The sequence below is a fragment of the Loxodonta africana genome, chromosome 2 (assembly GCF_030014295.1).
Source record: "Loxodonta africana isolate mLoxAfr1 chromosome 2, mLoxAfr1.hap2, whole genome shotgun sequence".
Lineage (NCBI taxonomy): Eukaryota > Metazoa > Chordata > Mammalia > Proboscidea > Elephantidae > Loxodonta > Loxodonta africana.
The window spans coordinates 42,659,255-42,668,158 of NC_087343.1; positions in this window are offsets into that span (position 1 = coordinate 42,659,255).

The following is an 8,904-nucleotide window of genomic DNA, read 5'->3' on the forward strand; positions in this document are numbered from 1 at the left end:
CACCTTAGTCTTCAAGGTGACATCTTTGTATTATAATGACATGTGCAAAGAGCTGGAAATGGAAAACCAAAAGGGAAGAACACACTCGGTGTTTCTCAAGCTGAAAGAACTGAAGAAAAAATTCAAGCCTCGAGTTGCAATATTGACGGATTCTATGGGGAAAATATTAAATGACTCAGGAAGCATCAAAAGAAGATGGAAGGAATACACAGAGTCATTATACCAAAAAAGAATCAGTCGATGTTCAACCATTTCAAGAGGTAGCATATGATCAGGAACCGATGGTACTGAAGGAAGAAGTCCAAGCTGCTCTGAAGGCATTGGCAAAAAACAAGGCTCCAGGAATTGATGGGTTATTGATTGAGATGTTTCAACAATGAGGTGCAGCGCTGGAGGTGCTCACTCTTCTATGCCAAGAAATATGGAAGACAGCTACCTGGCCAACTGACTGGAAGAGATCCATATTTATGCCTATTCCCAAGAAAGGTGATCCAACCAAACGTGGAAATTATAGAACAATATCATTAATGTCACACGCAAGCAAAATTTTGTGAAAGATCATTCAAAAACGGCTGCAGCAGTATATCAACAGGGAACTGCCAGAAATTCAGGCTGCTTTTAGAAGAGGACGTGGAACCAGGGATATCATTGCTGATGTCAGATGGGTCCTGGCTGAAAGCAGAGAACACCAGAAGGATGTTTACCTGTGTTTTATTGACTATGCAAAGGCATTTGACTGTGTGGATCATAACAAATTATGGATAATGTTGCAAAGAATAGGAATTAATTGTGCTCATGAGGAACCTTTACATAGATCAAGAGGCAGCTGTTCGGACAGAACAAGGGGATACTGCGCGGTTTAAAGTCAGGAGAGTTGTGCACCAGGGTTGTATTCTTTCACCATATCTATTCAATCTGTATGCTGAGCAAATAATATGAAAAGCTGGACTATATGAAGAAGAACGGGGCATCAGGTTTGGAGGAAGATTCATTAACAACCTGCGTTATGCAGATGACACAACCTTGCTTACTGAAAGTGAAGAGGACTTCAAGCACTTACTAATGAAGATCAAAGACCACAGCCTTCAGTATGGATTGCACCTCAACTTAAAGAAAACAAATATCCTCACAACTGGACCAATGAGCAACATCATGATAAATGGAGGAAAGATTGAAGTTGTCAAGGGTTTCATTTTACTTGGATCCCCAATCAACAGCCATGGAAGCAGCAGTCAAGAAATCAAAAGACGCATTGCATTGGATAAGTCTGCTGCAAAGGACCTCTTTAAAGTGTTGAAGAGCAAAGATGTTATGATAGCAAGAGGGCTATAGATATTCTAGAACTTATACTGTCATAACTCACCATTCAAAAGAAAAAGGATCTTCTATCCCTTTAAAGTGTGCTTCAATCTAATTAGATCAATTTAAGTTGAATACCCACCTTGAGTCAACCCATGTGTCCTAAGGAAAATCATGCACTTATTGACTTAGTCTTGGGTTAACTGTCATTTTTAAACCAATTGCTGGCAAGATGAGTGGGATTGTGTTGATTGGTTTAGGCCAGTCAAGGCCCATTCCTGAAGCTAGGGATGGGGTCAGTTTCCTTCAAACATGTTTAATAAGTAAGGGGTGAAATGGATGAAATGGAGGTGTAGGGTAATGCTGTTCAGCTATATGCATCCCCTCCTAATGGAATCAGCTTTGCTCTTCCCCCAAGCATGCTGGGGATGAATTCAGGATGGATTCAGGCTAAGGTACAATGCCGGTAATGGCATGACTGGGCCAGTGGCTAAGGTGGAGAAATGCCTTAGCAACAGGAAGGAAAACTTCTGGGCCTGGACACGAAGTCCCTGGGAACATTGACTGCCCAAGAACATGGGAGAAAAGCAATGAGCCTTGGTCCCAGCTGGAATGGAATATAAGCCTGTGTCCCTTGCTAGGGGGTTGAAGAGTGCTAAACTGGTCCAGCTGCCACCCTAGACCATGCTCCTGTAAGTAAGCTTCCCAAATAAACCGTATGTCATGATCACCAGTTCTGGAGTCTTTCTTTGGTCTCTTGAATATGCAGCTGGCCTTGGGTTCAGGTGCCATGGGGTTGTTACCCAACAGGAGGCAACCAATAATACCATTGCATACAAACCCATAATCACCATAAATCATTGCACTGACATTTTTGAATGTTTACATTGAAACATCAATCACATCCTTGGCCTTACTGTGTTTTCATAACCAGGAAAGATCCCTAGTTTCCAACTCAAAAAGATAATGGGAAGGTGTCTTAAAAAAAGAAAGGAAGGAAGGAAAGAAAGAAGAAAGGAATGAAGGAGAGAGGAAGAGTGAAAGGAAGGAGGAAGGGAGGGAGAAAGAGAAAAGAAGGAGAGAAGCAAGAAAGAAACGAAGGAAGGAAGCAAGCAAGAAAAGAGGGATACGTTGTTTTACTGAATCTCATTAATTCAATGATATTTTAAATATCACTTTCCTATTATCATCTCAGTTCATCTCCTAATTAAGCAGTAAAGAGATTTATTATCTCACATAACAAGGAGCATTGATAAAGTACTTTTAAGCACAGTACAACAGGGATCCAGGTTTTCTTCTCTGCAATTCTCTTGACTCTGCTTTCCTCCTTGGGTTGCTTCATCCTCTTGCTGGTAACAAGATGGTACAATTACAGAAAAAATACTCTCCAACAGAAGATGTCATCTATTTTTCCGTGTCTTGCTTAAGAGCAATAAAACCTTCCTTAGAAGCTACTCTGTAGATTTCTCCTCACATTTCACTGGCAAGAATGGAAACACATTACTCGCCTAAAGCAATAACTGACAGGGAGGATACCAAACTAAAACCTGTTGCCATCGATTCGATTCCTACTCATAGCGACCCTATAGGACAGAGTAAAACTGCCCCATAGGGTTTCCAAGGAGGGCTTGGCGGATTCCATCTGCCAACCTTTTGATTAGCAGCTGCAGCTCTTAACCACTTTGCCACCAAATGGCCTAGGCCAATCGGGATTCACTCTCTGCAGCTGGTTTTGGGACCAGTTCCTTATCTCCCTCCTCCAGTCACATGGCCACATAGAAAATGTTGGAAAAAATAAAGTCAGAGTTGTAACAGGTGGAGGAAAGAAGTGGAATGGATGTTACATAGACAATCAGTCATGTCTTCCATAGAAACCAAACAAGATTGCAATGGAAATAGCAAATCCTGAACTCTTCTTGTTACCAAGAGTGGTTCATTCTGGTTTGAACCTCTGCTGATAATTTGCATTTCTAACATGTTCCCATGCCATGCTAATGCTACTGGTGAGGAGCCAATTCTGAAAATAACTAGTAGAGCAGCGGTTCTCAAAATTTATTATACATAAGAATCACCTGGGAATCTTGTTAAACTGCAGATTCTGAGTCAGCGTATCTGGGGTAGAAATACAAATTCTCAGCAGGGGTTCCAACCGGAATGAACTGGTTTGAAGCCCTGCCTGTTACCTGACATGCAGCAGTTATATGTTTTCAATACACCTCCACTGCTTGTCAGTTGGAGGGTGAGTTCATTATATACTAAAGCGTTCAATAAGTAAGTAGGCATAGCCATTTTGACTGACAGGCTCCTAGTTCAATGCAAAACAAACAAACAAACCTGTTGCCATCTAATTGATTCTGACTCAGTGACCCTATAGGACAGAGTATAACTGCCCCATAGGGTTTCCAAGGAGCAGCTGCTGACCTTTTGGTTAGCAGCCAAGCTCTTAGCCACTGCACCACCAGGGCTCCTCTATTAAATGAATTATACAACTGATTAGAGTTGACAGAGTTTTCAGAAACAAAAGACTTTGTTCCTTATGACAAGGACTATGGATCCACAGGTCATCTCAAGAGCAGAGCACCATCTCTAATTTCTCTTCCTAGATTCTACTTCAGAATGTGGACCCACAATAGCTGTGCAGCCTGATAAAGGACTTTGCTGGTACGCCATGATTGTCTACCAAGCCACTGTTTGGTTTTTACTTTATTTTTGTTGTTGTTAAATGCCATCTGGTCAGTTCTGACTCATAGCAATCCTGTGTACAACACAACAAAACAACTGCCTGTTCTCCTGGAAGTCTGTGTTGTGGTCAATACTGTTTGTTCTTCTAGCAGTCCATAGCATACTCAATATTCTTCACCAACACCATAATTCAAATGCATCAATTTCTTTTCAGTCTTCCTTATTCATTTTTCAGCTTTCCCATGCATATGAGATGATTGATAATGTAATGACTTGGGTTAGGTTCACCTAAGTCCTCAACGTGACATCTTTGCTTTTGAACACTTTAAAGAGGTCTTTTGCAGCAGATTTGCCCAGTGCAATGCGTCATTTGATTTCTTAACTGCTGCTTCCATGGGCGTTGATCGTGGATCAAAGTAAAATGAAATCCTTGTCAACTTCAGTGTTTTCTCCATTTATCATGATGTTGTTTATTGGTCCAGTTGTAAGGATTTTTCTTTTTCTTTTTTTATGTTGACGTGTAATCCATAGTGAAGGCTGTAGTCTTTGACCTCCTTCAGTAAGTGCTTCAAGTCCTCTTCACTTTCCACAAGCTAGGCTGTGTCACTGCATATTGCAGGTTGTTAACGATTCTTCTTCCAATCCTGATACTGTGTTCTTCTTCATATAGTCCAGCTTGTCAGATTATTTGCTCAACATACAGATTGAATAAGTACGGTGAAAGTATACAACCCTGACACACTCCTTTCCTGATTTTAAACCAGACAGTATCTCCTTGTTCTGTTTGAATGACTGCCTCTTGGTCTGTGTACAGTTTCCGTATAAGGACAATTAAGTGTCCCATTCTTTGCAACGTTATCCATAATTTGTTCTGATCCACACAGAATGCCTTTGCATAGTCAATAAAGCACAGGCAAACATCTTTCTGATATTCTCTGCTTTCAGCCAGGATCTGACATCAGCAATGATATCCCTGGTTCCATGTCCTCTTTTGAGTTCGGCTTGAATTTATGGCAGTTCTGTGTTGATATATTGCTGCAACCATTTTTGAAAGCTCTTTCAGCAAAATTATACTTGTGTGTGATATTAATGATATTGTTTGACAATTTCCACATTGGGTTGGATGGTCTTTCTTTGGAATGGGCACAAATATGGATCTCTTCTAGTGGGTCGGCCAGGTAGCTGTCTCCCAAATTTCTTAGCACAGACGAGTGAGCACCTCCAGCCCTGCATCCAGTTGTTGAAACACATCAGTTGGTATTCCATCAATTCCTAGAGCCTTGTCTTTCAGCAATGGAAACCCTGGTGGTATAGTGGTTAAGTGCTATGACTGCTAACCAAAGGGTCAGCAGTTCGAATCCACCAGGCACTCCTTGGAAACTCCATGGGGCAGTTCTACTCTGTCCTATAGGGTCGCTATGAGTCGGAATCGACTCGATGGCACTGGGTTTGGCTTGGTTTTGGTTTTGTCTTTCAGCAACGCTTTTGGTGCAGCTTGGGCTTCTTCCTTTAATACCATTGGTTCTTGATCACATGCTAGCTGCCTCCTGAAATGGTTGAACATCAATCAGTTCTTTTTGGTATAGTGACTGTGTGTATTCCTTCTATCTTTTTTGATGCTTCCTGCATGGTTCAATAATTTGATATCCACTAATGCCTAGGATAGCTATCTTCAAGTGTTCCATTTCATTTTTGACAACTTCCAATTTTCCTAGATTCTTACTTCATACATCCCATGTTCCAATTTTTTATGACTGCAGCTGTTTCTTCTCATTTTAAGTCATGCCACATCGGCAAATGAAGGCCCTCAAAGTGTTATTCCATCAACTTCATTAAGGTCCGTTCTACTTTGCAGAGGCAGCTCCTCCCCCACTGTATTTTGAATGCCTTCGAACCTGAGGGGTTCATCTTCCAGCACTATATCAGACAATATAATATTATGCTGCTATTTATAAGGTTTTCACTGGTCAATTTTTTTTTTAGTAGTAGATTGCCAGGTTCTTCTTCCTAGTCTGCCTTAGTCTGGAAGCTCCACTGAAGTCTGTACATCATGGGTGTCCCTACTGGTATTTGAAATACTGGTGGCATAGCTTCCAGCATCACCGTAACACACAAGCCACCACAGCACAACAAACTGACAGATGAGTGGTGATCCTTATTTTTAAAGGAGTACGATAGTGTAGATGAATAACATGCATTCTTTTAATTTAAAGTCTAAAATTCTCCTCTTCTTTAAATGGAAATTGGAATAGTTACTTCTACTTACAGAAAGCCCACTTAGAAGAAATACAGTAAGTCGAATACAAAGACCAGGCCCCTATCCCTTGGCTGTCAAAGCAGGCGATAGGAGAGAATCTACATGATTTTAGGTAAGGGTCTATTTTTTGACTTGAGTGGTGGTTAAAAAAATGTGTTCAATTTTCAGATGATTTATTACCCTGTGATTTGTGTACTTTTGTGTATGTTATTATAATTAAAAGTTCGTTTTTAAGGGTAGCCAGGCACCGTCCAGTTCTGATCTCATGGCAACGGAAGCAATTAGCTTGGCTACCATTACCAAACATTTCGATCAAACATTCCATAGAAGAATCCTGATCAAAAGAGGGAAAATGGGCACAGAATTTAAAAGTCTCCTGGACTGTAGACTTTCTAGAGCCCTGGAGGGTGGATGAACCCCTGAAACTATTGCCCTGAGATAATCTTTTTTTGTTGTTGTTGTTCTTTTTTCTGTATATATAATTTTTATTGTGCTTTAAGTGAAAGTTTACAAATCGTCAGTCTCTAACACAAAAATCCATATACACCTTGCTACACACTCCCAATTACTCTCCCCCTAATGAGACAGCCTGCTCTCTCCCTCCACTCTCTCTTTTTGTGTCCATTTCGCAAGCTTCTAGCCCCCTCCACCCTCTCATCTCCCCTCCAGGCAGGAGATATCAACATAGTCTCAAGTGTCCACCTGATCCAAGAAACTCACTCCTCACCAGCATCCCTCTTCAACCCATTGTCTAGTCCAATCCATGTCTGAACACTTGGCTTTAGGAATGGTTTGTGTCCTGGGCCAACAGAAGGTCTAGGGGCTATGACCACCAGGGTCTTTCTAGTCTCAGCCAGAACATTAAGTCTGGTCTTATGAGAATTTGGGGTCTGCATCCCACTGCTCTCCTGCTCCCTCAGGGTTTCTTTGTTGTGTTCCCTGTCAGGGCATTCATCAGTTGTAGCTGGGTACCATCTAGTTCTTCTGGTCTCAGGATGGTGTAGTCTCTGGTTCATGTGGCCCTTTCTGTCTCCTGGGCTCGTAATCACCTTGTGTCCTTGGTGTTCTTTATTCTCCTTTGATCCAGGTTGGTTGAGGCCAATTGATGCATCTTGGATGGCTGCTTGCTAGCATTTAAGACCCGAGGCACCACTCTTCAAAGTAGGATGCAGAATGTTTTCTTAAAAGATTTTATTATGCCGGTTGACTTAGACGTCCCCTGAAACCACGGTCCCCAGACCCCTGCCCCTGCTACGCTGGCCTTCAAAGCATTCAGTTTATTCAGGAAACTTCTTTGCTTTTGGTTTAGTCCAGTTGTGCTGACCTCCCCTGTATTGTGTGTTGTCTTTCCCTTCACCTAAAGTAGTTCCTATCTACTATCTAATTAGTGAATGCCCCTCTACCACCCTCCCTCCCTCCCCCCTCTCATAACCGCAAAAGAATGTGTTCTTCTCAGTTTATACTATTTCTCAAGTTTTTATAATAGTGGTCTTATACAATATTTATCCTTTTGCAGCTGACTAATTTCACTCAGAATAATGCCTTCCAGGTTCCTCCATGTTATGAAATGTTTCACAGATTCCTCACTGTTCTTTATTGATGCGTAGTATTCCACTGTGTGAATATATCGCAATCTATTTATCCATTCATCCGTTGATGGGCACCTTCATTGCTTCCATGTTTTTGCTATTGTAAACAGTGCTGCAATAAACATGGGTGTGCATATACCTGTTCGTGTAAAGGCTCTTATTTCTCTAGGATATATTCTGAGGAATGGGATTGCTGGATCGTGTGGTAGTTCTATTTCTAGCTTTTTAAGGACGTGCCAAATCAATTTCCAAAGTGGTTGTACCATTTGACATTCCCACCAGCAGTGTGTAAGTGTTCCAATCTCTCCACAGCCTCTCCAACATTTATTATTTTGTGTTTTTTTTGATTAATGCCAGCCTTGTTGGAGTGAGATGAAATCTCATTGTAATTTTGATCTGCATTTCTCTAATGGCTAATGATCGAGAGCATTTCCTCATGTATCTGTTAGCTACCTGAATGTCTTCTTAAAGATTATTCATACTGAGATAATCTTTAAATCTTAAACTGAAGATATCCCTGAAGTCATATTAGAAACAAACAATACCTCAGCTTAACCAGTAAAAAAGGCCTACCTTGACCACTATACTCTTTTAAAAATTATCTATATGGGGTCAAATTGACAACAGCAACTTGAAAAATTAGATAGGAATGTTAGGGGGCAGTGAGATTGTTAATGAGGGAGGAACTACTCAGAAAAGGAGGGTGAGAATTGTTGCACAACTTGAAAAATGTAATCAATGTTACTAAAACGTACATGTAGAAACTATTGAATGGTAATATACCTTGCTGTGTATATTCTCAACAACAAAATAAATAACATTCAAAAAAGTTTGTTTTTTGTAAAAAATCATATATTGAATGCTACCATTTAAACAAATCAAAACTCCACTAAGTAAGAAGTGTTCCTCTACCAGCTCCAGAGGTGCAGTGGTTGAGCACTTGGCTGCTGACTGAAAGGTCAGCTGTTCAAACCCACCAGCCGCTCCATGGGGGAAAGATGTGGTAGTCTGCTTCCGTAAAGATTACAACCTTGGAAATCCTATGGGGCAGTTCTATCCTGTCCAACAGGGTCTCTA